The sequence below is a fragment of the Limulus polyphemus genome, unplaced genomic scaffold (genome assembly GCF_000517525.1).
Source record: "Limulus polyphemus unplaced genomic scaffold, Limulus_polyphemus-2.1.2 Scaffold2043, whole genome shotgun sequence".
NCBI lineage: Eukaryota > Metazoa > Arthropoda > Merostomata > Xiphosura > Limulidae > Limulus > Limulus polyphemus.
The window spans coordinates 46,814-56,495 of NW_013667653.1; the positions used below are offsets into that span (position 1 = coordinate 46,814).

General features: G+C 31.2%; 1 protein-coding gene across 1 annotated transcript in view; it reads left to right on the forward strand.

Annotated features, from left to right (window-relative positions):
- LOC111087351 (rho guanine nucleotide exchange factor 11-like) overlaps positions 1-9,682 on the forward strand; it is a 36,606-nt gene that overhangs the window by 1,947 nt on the left and 24,977 nt on the right. Inside the window, exon 2 of the mRNA XM_022393693.1 lies at positions 6,793-7,005. The gene's annotated coding sequence lies outside the window, so the exon portion shown is untranslated. The remainder of the gene's footprint in view (positions 1-6,792; positions 7,006-9,682) is intronic.

Consider the following 9,682-nt stretch of genomic DNA (forward strand, 5'->3'; position numbering starts at 1 on the left):
ATATATATATATATAAATTTATAATGTGAGGAGATTTAAGCTATATAGTCTAAACATTTATGTTTTTGTGTTATAATTTGTTGTCATTCTATAACAAAAAAGGCATTATTTACATTTATTTCCTAATTTTTTATGGTGGTTACAAGATCAGTCAAATCTACCGAAACTGTACAGAGATTTGTTAGTGAAAGTAACATATAAAATATAAAGTTTTTTCTTAAGAAACATTTGACAACTATCTAAACATTATATAAGATTTTGTATGTGAAATTTGAAAATTTTCTGATGCATATAAGTATTTTTAATCTTAAAATGAAAATTACTTTGCACGTTGGATATGCACCATGCAAAAAGAAAAAAAGGCATGAGAAAAACTCTAACAAACTTTAAGACTTAAAACAAGTCACTGTACTATTTCATAGAAAATCTTCATTCAGTACAATTGCTGGAACCTTTAGATATTATGGTAACTGGTGTTGATTTGGGATGGGGTTTGGAATATTAGGTAGAATATATATGTATATCATCAATATAACATAAATGTTTGAGTTTTAACAAGACACATGTTAATGATTATACATATATTTATAAGTCTGTCGATTCACTGCTTACCTTAGTTAACTCCTTGAGATCCAGGTGCATCAATTTGATGTACCTGTTGTGTGATTTTTTTACATCACAAAAAAGTATTGGATAAATAGTTCAAAACTTTAGAATTACTTTTGAAAGATTATGTAGCTTCTGAAAATGAAATATTTTTATATATATTTGTATGAATTTGCAGCTTTAAAGAATATTTTATTGTGATACATTTTTTAATTACCAGTTTTTTCAAGGTGTGTATGAATGTTAGGAAATCTGGAAAGTTCTGGAAAACTGCTTTAATGATATCCAGTTCTTGAATATTCTGGAAAATTGGCATATTATTATTATAGGGTCACAAAAAGTCATGAAATATTCTTTTAAGTTTACTTATTGCATTCCCCATTTTAAAAGCCCCTGACCCCCACATGTATTGGAAATGACCTATCTTGATTTGATGCACTGTTTGTGCTTTAGGATAAGCTATCTGTCTTTTCAGTAAACTATATTCTTGTGGGAGTTCTGTGCTTGCTAGAGCTAGCAGGTGAAGTTGCTGCCCAATAATGGCTTAGTTACGTTTATGTTTAGTTTGTGGCTTGATTAGTTGACTAAATACTACCAAGACTTAATTGTGGGGATGAAATTATAAGTACATCAGTGGGGCTGAACGATACGCTTAAGTTAATATGTAACGATGAGCAAGTTGGCTGGTTGAATTTGTGGGGTCAGTTCAATGGGGAAAGGAAACTTTTTGGAATGAATGTATTACATTTAAATAGGGTAGGGGCTGGCTTGTTTGCTGTTAGCTCAACTGTTAAGACATCTTTAAACTTGGACTAGACAATGGTGAGGACTAGAATAATGAAGAAAAAATAAACATAGAGAGAAGTATAGTGTAGGAACAAAGTATAAAAGTAGTTTTAATGGTAGGCTAAACTGTTCTTATTGTCATATAATAAATAAATAAATGATTTTAGAATGCTGATCGGAACAGAGGATATTCATGTAAAGGAAATAACTGAAACTTGATCAAATACTGTATTTGTTAGGTACAAACTGAAATCTACTCACAATCAAAATTTGTAGTTTTTATAAATGTTTTTAATTCAGTGACAATATTTTCCCCTTGAGGTAGACTGCAACCATTCAAGAGTGAAAAAAAATTACAGTTATGATTTTGAATCTGACAAATATACACTTCATAAGATTTAAAAGTAATAAGTGTACAGTGTAAATTGTTGAAACTAGACAGAATTGTATGACTTGAACATTCTATTTTTTAAGTCTTTCTTTTTTCTAGCCCCATTATTTCTAAGATATTAGGATGTACGAGATTGAGGATGCACTAATTTTTTAAGGAATAAAAAATTAATGACTTTACTTCATAGTGGCACAGATATCATTTTACACTTGTTTAAATTGTTGTGTTATTTTACGATTTTATGCAAAATTCCAAAGATTTTTTCAACTGCTTTTTTTTCTACTAATAATTTTTCAGAAATAATTCACAGTTCTCCAATTTGCATCTCAGTCTTACAAATGCTTGAAATAGTCTATTAAAAAAGTGTGTAAGAAGTAAGCATCTAGGGTGCACTGGTCATTTTTGAGAGGGAAATGGCAGAAAAATGTGGTTCTGCCTCGTCCCCAATGACTCCAACAAAGAAGAGAAAAGTTTATAACGAGCAGGAGTTTAGGCAAAAATTTACAGATGATTTACTGAAGAAAAAAAAAAGTGCTACCTACAGGACTATTAATCAGTAGGTCTGATATTCATTACACTTATACTACAGCTTTGCTTGCATAATTAATAATAATAAATGCAATGTATAACTGTGAGGTTAATTTTAATATAAATTAAACCCAAACTCAGATTTACTGTTGAAACAGTATACTGTTTCTGTGTCTAATACTTGACACAAACACACACACACACCTCTTATTTTTTCATGTTGTAACATGTAACATTAATGTTATCAATGATTTTAGTTCCAATATCTTGCATTTAAGATGTTTCATGAATACAGTTCCGTTCTAGTGATAAATTTTAGAATAAGCCAGGCCTCGACAAATCCCGGTCACCATGGCAACTAAAAATTCCATCATGGTGGCTAATATTTTCACCCATTTTATTCCTGTGTTGGGCTTTGCTAAATAAAAGTCGAATGTAGAACAGTTCTGGACTCTTAGAAGTATTTTCGCTTTCTTTGAGTCCTAAATTGAACTTTGTTTCTAGTATTTTAATGGTGGATTCAGCACTTCATGTGTTTTTTTCAGGAATGAAGCCCTGCAGTTGCACAACACATTACTAATTTCGTGCCACATTGTTTTTCTTTTTTCTCACAATCCAACCAATCAGTGTGCATGTTTAGACTCAGGTGGGACCAAAGGCAATTAGTTCAGGCAGTGCTATCAAGTGGATGTTGATATCATGTGATTGTTAGAATGCACTCGTTGCTGTGAAACTAAATAAATATATATTGCCCCCATTTCCTGGTACAAACAGTAGTGAAGTTAGGTTAGGCACACCTGACTCCTGAGTTTTTGGGCTGGCTCCTAGATCTGAAAATATTTGTTGAGGCCTAGGGTAAGCCTATAATAAAGACAGTATGGAAGTTATAGTTTAACCTTCTTACTACAGGTAGACTAAAGTGTGTATGTCATGAACTTTTACAGAGTTAAATTCAGATTTGATTAAAGTACTTGATTATCAGTGTTTATGAATAAACTTGGCATCAAATCATAGTTAAATGAAATTTTGATATTATATATGCTATAATTTCTTAGTTTTAAAAGGAAATATTTAAATATATCCTCGATCTTTCCTTATATGAGGATCATGACATTTCTTCTTTAGTTTTTGCCCATTCTCTAATGTATTTACTACCTATTTCTGAAATACAGAGTTTAGCGTAATTATTCATTATCATATAAATATTACTAAAGTCTAATTTTATGGCCTTAATTTTTCTTTGTTTACTAAGACATAAACTAGAAAGTAAGATTCACTTACCATGCCCATCTTTCACACCTCTCAATCACAAATTGCCAATAATTCTCTGACATTTTATATCATTTATAATCAGTAGAAAGACTAAGCTTTATTCTATTGAATAACATATATTACAATATTTTCACTCCAGAGTATTGTTTATTTCTTCTTTAGGTTGAAAATGTCACTTATGGTGTTCAGATTGTGTCAGGTTTTTATATGTATAGATGGGCAGGATTCTTTACAGTAGGTGCCTGTGACTTGTTGGTTTTAAATTTAAACAATAAACAAATAGCACATAACATCATCATCATCATCATAGACAGCTGTACATCGATAATTCTACCGATGCTTAGCTGCCACACAATCATGAATTATTATTACAAGAAAATGGGGACAAAAGTGGGATCTAACACGCCATGAATACGGAAATGGTGGAGCACATACAGGCGGGGGCACAGCCATGCAAGCGTTTTTGGAAGAGTTCATGATTGTGTGTGGGCTGGGATACTGTCAGGTCGCCCAGGCCTAGACAGGAGAACAATTAGGGTCCTCAGCCAAAGCCTTTGGCTAAAAAGCCTAACCCACAAGGCAGCGGGATGAGACTGAGTTGGTCTGACCTCTATCCATCGACCTGCCGGGTATGAGCGGCTCTACTGGTATTCGCGGGAACATCATCCCGTATAGCTCGATGGGTCAGAGAGGTATGCAAACCGCCGCACCACGCTAAGGTCCAGTCTCAAGCACATAGCCCACTTGTTTTATGATAATATATTAAAATGAGTCAACTACAAATGTTCATTACACAGTTAATCACCACAGTTCTATTCAGAGTTTAAATAATTCTCTCTTTTTATCAAATTTCCACATAGGTTTCTTCAGTTACTTTAGAATACGATTGAAAAGACAAATTATTTTTCTCTACTCTGTTGTTACAATACAATACATAAACACACAATCTAGCTCTAGCTATCTATTTAACTAACTGTCTGTTTTTAAATGACGTTTTGTATGCATATTTATAGACTGACAGAGGCCTACACACAAATGAAACAACGAGAAAAACTTAGAAGTTTCTAGTAACATGATGCAATAACACAAGCATCAGTTCACAACAACTGAACTATGCAATGTATGATTCATACACGGTTATGTAAACAAACCTATTATAAACTGTCACTTCTGAAAATAACTAAATTTAACACTTGCGCTATGGTTAAATGGAAACAGTCGTATACTTAACATTTAGAAGCTTAAATAATTCTTTTAAGGCTCTTATGCCATAGTTAGAAACACATTTAAATTATAATAGTTATAGGATATGTTTACTTTGTGTGTTGTTATTATTATTATTTTTAGATGCATTATTTAAGTAAATAAAAATTATTTATTGTATAAAAAAGTAAGCTTAAATTTCATTGGCAACCAATAGCAAAAGAAAAAGCTAGTTCAATGGTATATACTGTATTTCTTGTTGTTCATATATATTCTTTATTTATTATTATAAAAGTAACTAAAATGTAAAAATTATAAACTTATTAGTTTATATTAGATAAGATAACGAAAAATAATAATAAAAATTCTTCATGGTGTATGCTTGCAAGCAGCTTCTACATTACATCAACCTGAGCTAGTTGTTTGTAGAGTAACGTATAACTAGTGTGGCAGGATTATTAGTTAGACACAGTGCAAAGGGCAATAAAAACAGTAAAATTAAGTATAAACAGATGTAGACTGTTATAACCTTTAAGCTATTTAGGATAAACAATTGTGCTTTTCTGTTACAATCTGACATCATTCTAGAGAGAGAGAAAAGTAATTTCGATTTATTTTTTTATGTTGGTTACAAGGTCAGTCAAATCAACTGAGTCCATACAGAATTAGGGTAGAGAAAATGATAGATAAAATATAAAGTTTTATGGAGAAAAAAGTTTGAGATTTTTTTAAGAGGTTTTAGATGGTTTTAGAGGTGTTTTAGATGTAAAAATAATATTTCAGATTTATTTTTTGTGTCCCACGGGTATTTAATGAAAGACCTGTTAGTTTCATGATGTTAGGAAAACACGTGAGTTCAAGAAATCAATTTAATTTTAAAATACGATAACCTATAACCCGAGTGCTTTTGAAAGCTCGTGGGTTATAGGTTATCGTATATTTGAGGCCTATTGGTTTTTAATGCTTCACCAGTTTTCAGTATTTGAATCATAACTCCAGCCCAATTGACAAGTTATGGTATCAAAGGAAAAGCATCTTGGCCAGTGACTTTTGGGAGTAAAAGATGGACTGAGATGCAATTTTTCGTACTTCTGATTTTAAATCCAAAATGGACATATTAAAATAATTGTGAGGAAAAAACATATGCAGTTAACATGATTTTTATCATAAGTATTATGTCATTTATGCTCACTCCTAATTTATACAATCTAAATTGTGTGACGTTATGCACTATAAATAGTAAAAAGTTTTAAAGTTTTCACTGTCATTGTACAAGTACTATTAACTCAGAGTGTTATATCACATCCACACATTTTTATCATGTCTCACTATAGTTCAAATTGATTCACAATTAGGCATTCTCTTATCTTTAATAGTGTCATGACACACATCTTCGAAAGTAGTATAAATCATTGTAAGTTCAAGTGTAACTTGTACACAGAATATAATGGAAGTTCTACAGAAATAAACTAATGATTGTAATAAATATGTACTGTCTTTTGTTAAGTCTAAAGTGTTAGTAAACAATGTCTAGTTTTTAATTGTACAAAAATGTGGAGACAGTGTGGGGTGACTGTAGTCTGCAGAATTATTCACACAAGCAAGTAACAGTAGGGAAATATTAGTATGACAAAGTAAATATTTTGAAAGATATGAATATTTTGAATGCTTTGTCAGCACAAATAAAGTTTTTGACATTCTCTGTATATGATATTTGGTTGTATGTTTTTATGCAGTATTTATGATTTTTACAATTAGTTTTTCTGTGCTAATATCATTAGCAAAATGTCTCACATTTTATAAGTAACTTGAAACTCAAACAAAAAGAAATTATAATCCTATCTCCTTTCTAATATTTCGTAATTAATTATATGCTTAACATGGTTAATTTATACCTGCCTTAATTTTTGATAAGTATATTGTAAATAAAAATATGATTTTTATACTTTTGAATCCAAGTTGTTTTACAGATTTCATGTTTGAAGTGTTATCTTTGTTCTGTTTAGCACCCTGTTAGACTCTTACCGACACATTCTCGCCAGAGTTCCAGTCCTGATTCTTTGCTTCAATTTCATCAACAGAAGGGTGATTATTTTAAACCAGCTTATAGCCTTTCAAGGACCCAAAGTGAACTAAGTCATCACCCATTTGGTAGAAAGTCAGATCACTTACCAGATTCAGTGAAGAAGAGACGAAGACAGACAAATGTCATTCTTCGGGTGAGTAGATTTTCCATGAAACAGTAAGTACTTTCAACAAAAAATTGCAATTTGAGATTACACAATATTTTTCATTGTATAAATTTTATACTGTAGTCCTTGTGGAAATGACCCCTCCCAATAACGCCTTCCTTTTAAATACAACTTTTTTTCTGTGCCTGGAATGATTTTACATTGATCTCACCTCCCACGAACAACTGTCTGACAGATGTGACATACATTCTGATTTTTGGGCGGAAGGTCAAATAACAACCTCTCTATAACGACTTCATATCAATAATGTAGTTCACAGCCACAAAGGAATACAGTATATATAGTATGGAACAAAGAAGTCACATGACCGGAGATTGCTTCACAGCTTAATATATGTATCTGGGTATCCTGTGGTGTTCAAGTTAAACTCCTCGGTACATACACATTTTGGTTTAAAAACTCAGTTCTCGAAAGAAAACCAGGGCCAGTCAGAAACTGTTGTCTGTCTTTGCCCCACTCACGAAAATTAAGGTTTATGCTTTTAGTGAATGTAGTAGATTTTGAGCTAGTGGCCTAGATATTAAGTAACTTGATTAGTATTTACTAGTAGGATGTGAAGATTATTAACTCGGTGTTTGTTGAGTGACAGACTCGACTAATCTGTGCAGTAACCATGGCTAAGGAAATGCCTCAAGGCATCCAGGAAAGCTGCGAATGTCTCAAGCTGAGAACAGAAAGTTGCTATGAAGAAGGCTCGAAGTGTTGATATTGAAGTGTGAAGTGGATGTTGATATAGACCAAAGTTGTAATGAAAGCAACAAAATAAACAAAACATGGAAATTAAAGAATTTTTAGTCATCTTGAAATTGGTTTAATGCAACATGTTACATTTTATGATTTTATGTAGCATTTGTAGGATTAGCAATAATTGAGTTCAGATATTTATTCTTATTTCTTTACTGGTTCTTTTAAATATGCAGAATGATCCCTTTTCTGAGCTGGGATCAAAGGATCCAAGTTTGAAGGTGAAATTTTGGTTTAGGGTGGGGCTGTTTTGTTCAGTTTAGATACATAGCTTCTAATGGTTCGTTTTTGTTCAAAATTACAGCCTTTTGTATGGATATACTGTGGATTTTTTGAGTTGCAGTGGTGGTAAATATGGGATGTTTTTTTATTATGTTCAGTTAATCTGGTTTCCAATTTTCTTCCGGGTTTCTCTGATGTAGAATTATGGACATATATTGCACATTATTTTATAAATTGATACTAAAATAGTGTGCTGAAAACTAACAACACTTCGTGATATAAACCTTTCGAGATGACTCACTTTTCATGAATTTATGTCAATAAGTGTGGTATCAAACTGTTGATTATAATTCAAATTTTAGTATTATACATTATTTAATTTCTTAATTTCAAATATTAGAAAAATACAGGTAAACATAAGATTTTTGTGTGTCACATTGTATGTTGAATGCAGCACTGGTTCAAATTAGATGTTTGTGAAGTCAAAATACTAAGTATAGTTTCATAGAAACTCAAATTACAGATATTGACAAGATAGAATATAGAATAAGAACCTCGTATGTTTTCTGTTTGCTGAGATATCACTCACTTAATAAATCAAACACAGTGGCACCCTGCTCACCTCTTTCCATTTTTGGAAATGCTCCCTTATATACACTTACTTCTATGTATGACATGAATAACCAATCGGAAACTCAGAATGTCCCCCTAGTGGTTTTCTCATCCTTTCTAACATACCCAGTGCCATTTCTTTATTTTGAATGAAGATTTCAATGAGGTAGTGTCTTTAGTCTGCTCAAAATTTCTTATTTTTTTAGACCCAAATACAGCTTAGTTACTAAGCTTGATAAATTATAGTAGAATTCTATGGTATTGATGTAATAATTTATGATTTTTTTAGTTATTCAAAAATATATATAGAACTTAAAAAATATATTTTGTTTCGTATCCTCCACGTGCAAAATTTTTAAAGGCTTAGCAACCTATGTCAAGCAGCAACTGAGTACAAAGGTCATAACTAGAAGAGATAATTGTTTGCTTTACTTCTTTATTTGCTGTTTTATGTTTAGGAAAAATAACTTTTAGAACTTATTTCAGAATAGCAATAATCTAAATACATATATAATGTATAATAAATGAAATGTGACTGTATTTTACAAAATACTAGTCATTTAAAACACAGCCAAGACAAGTTACTTTGTACAGACCAAAGGTCACCTTTATTGTTACCTGTATTGTTAGCCAGACATGGTTGAAAGGTCAATATAATAAAAATAATAAATGTATAATTATGAGATTTAAGCTATTTAGTCTAAACATTTATGTTTTTGTGTTCATTCTAGAATGAAAGAGGCATAATTTATATTTATTTCATAATTTTTTATGGTGGTTGCAAGATCAGTCAAATATACCGAACCTGTCCAGAGTTTAATTACTGAAAATAACAGAATAAATATAAAGTTTTTTCTTAAGAAATATTTGATAACTATCCAGACTTTAGAAAGATTTCGTGTGTGAAATTTAAAAATTTTGTGATGCATAAAAGTATTTTTAATCTTGAAATGAAAATTACTTTGCATGATAGATAGGCAAGACGTGAAAAGAAAAAAAGGCATGGTAGAAACATTGCTTTACAAACCTTAAGACTTAATAAAAAAAATTAGATATGTTGTGTATG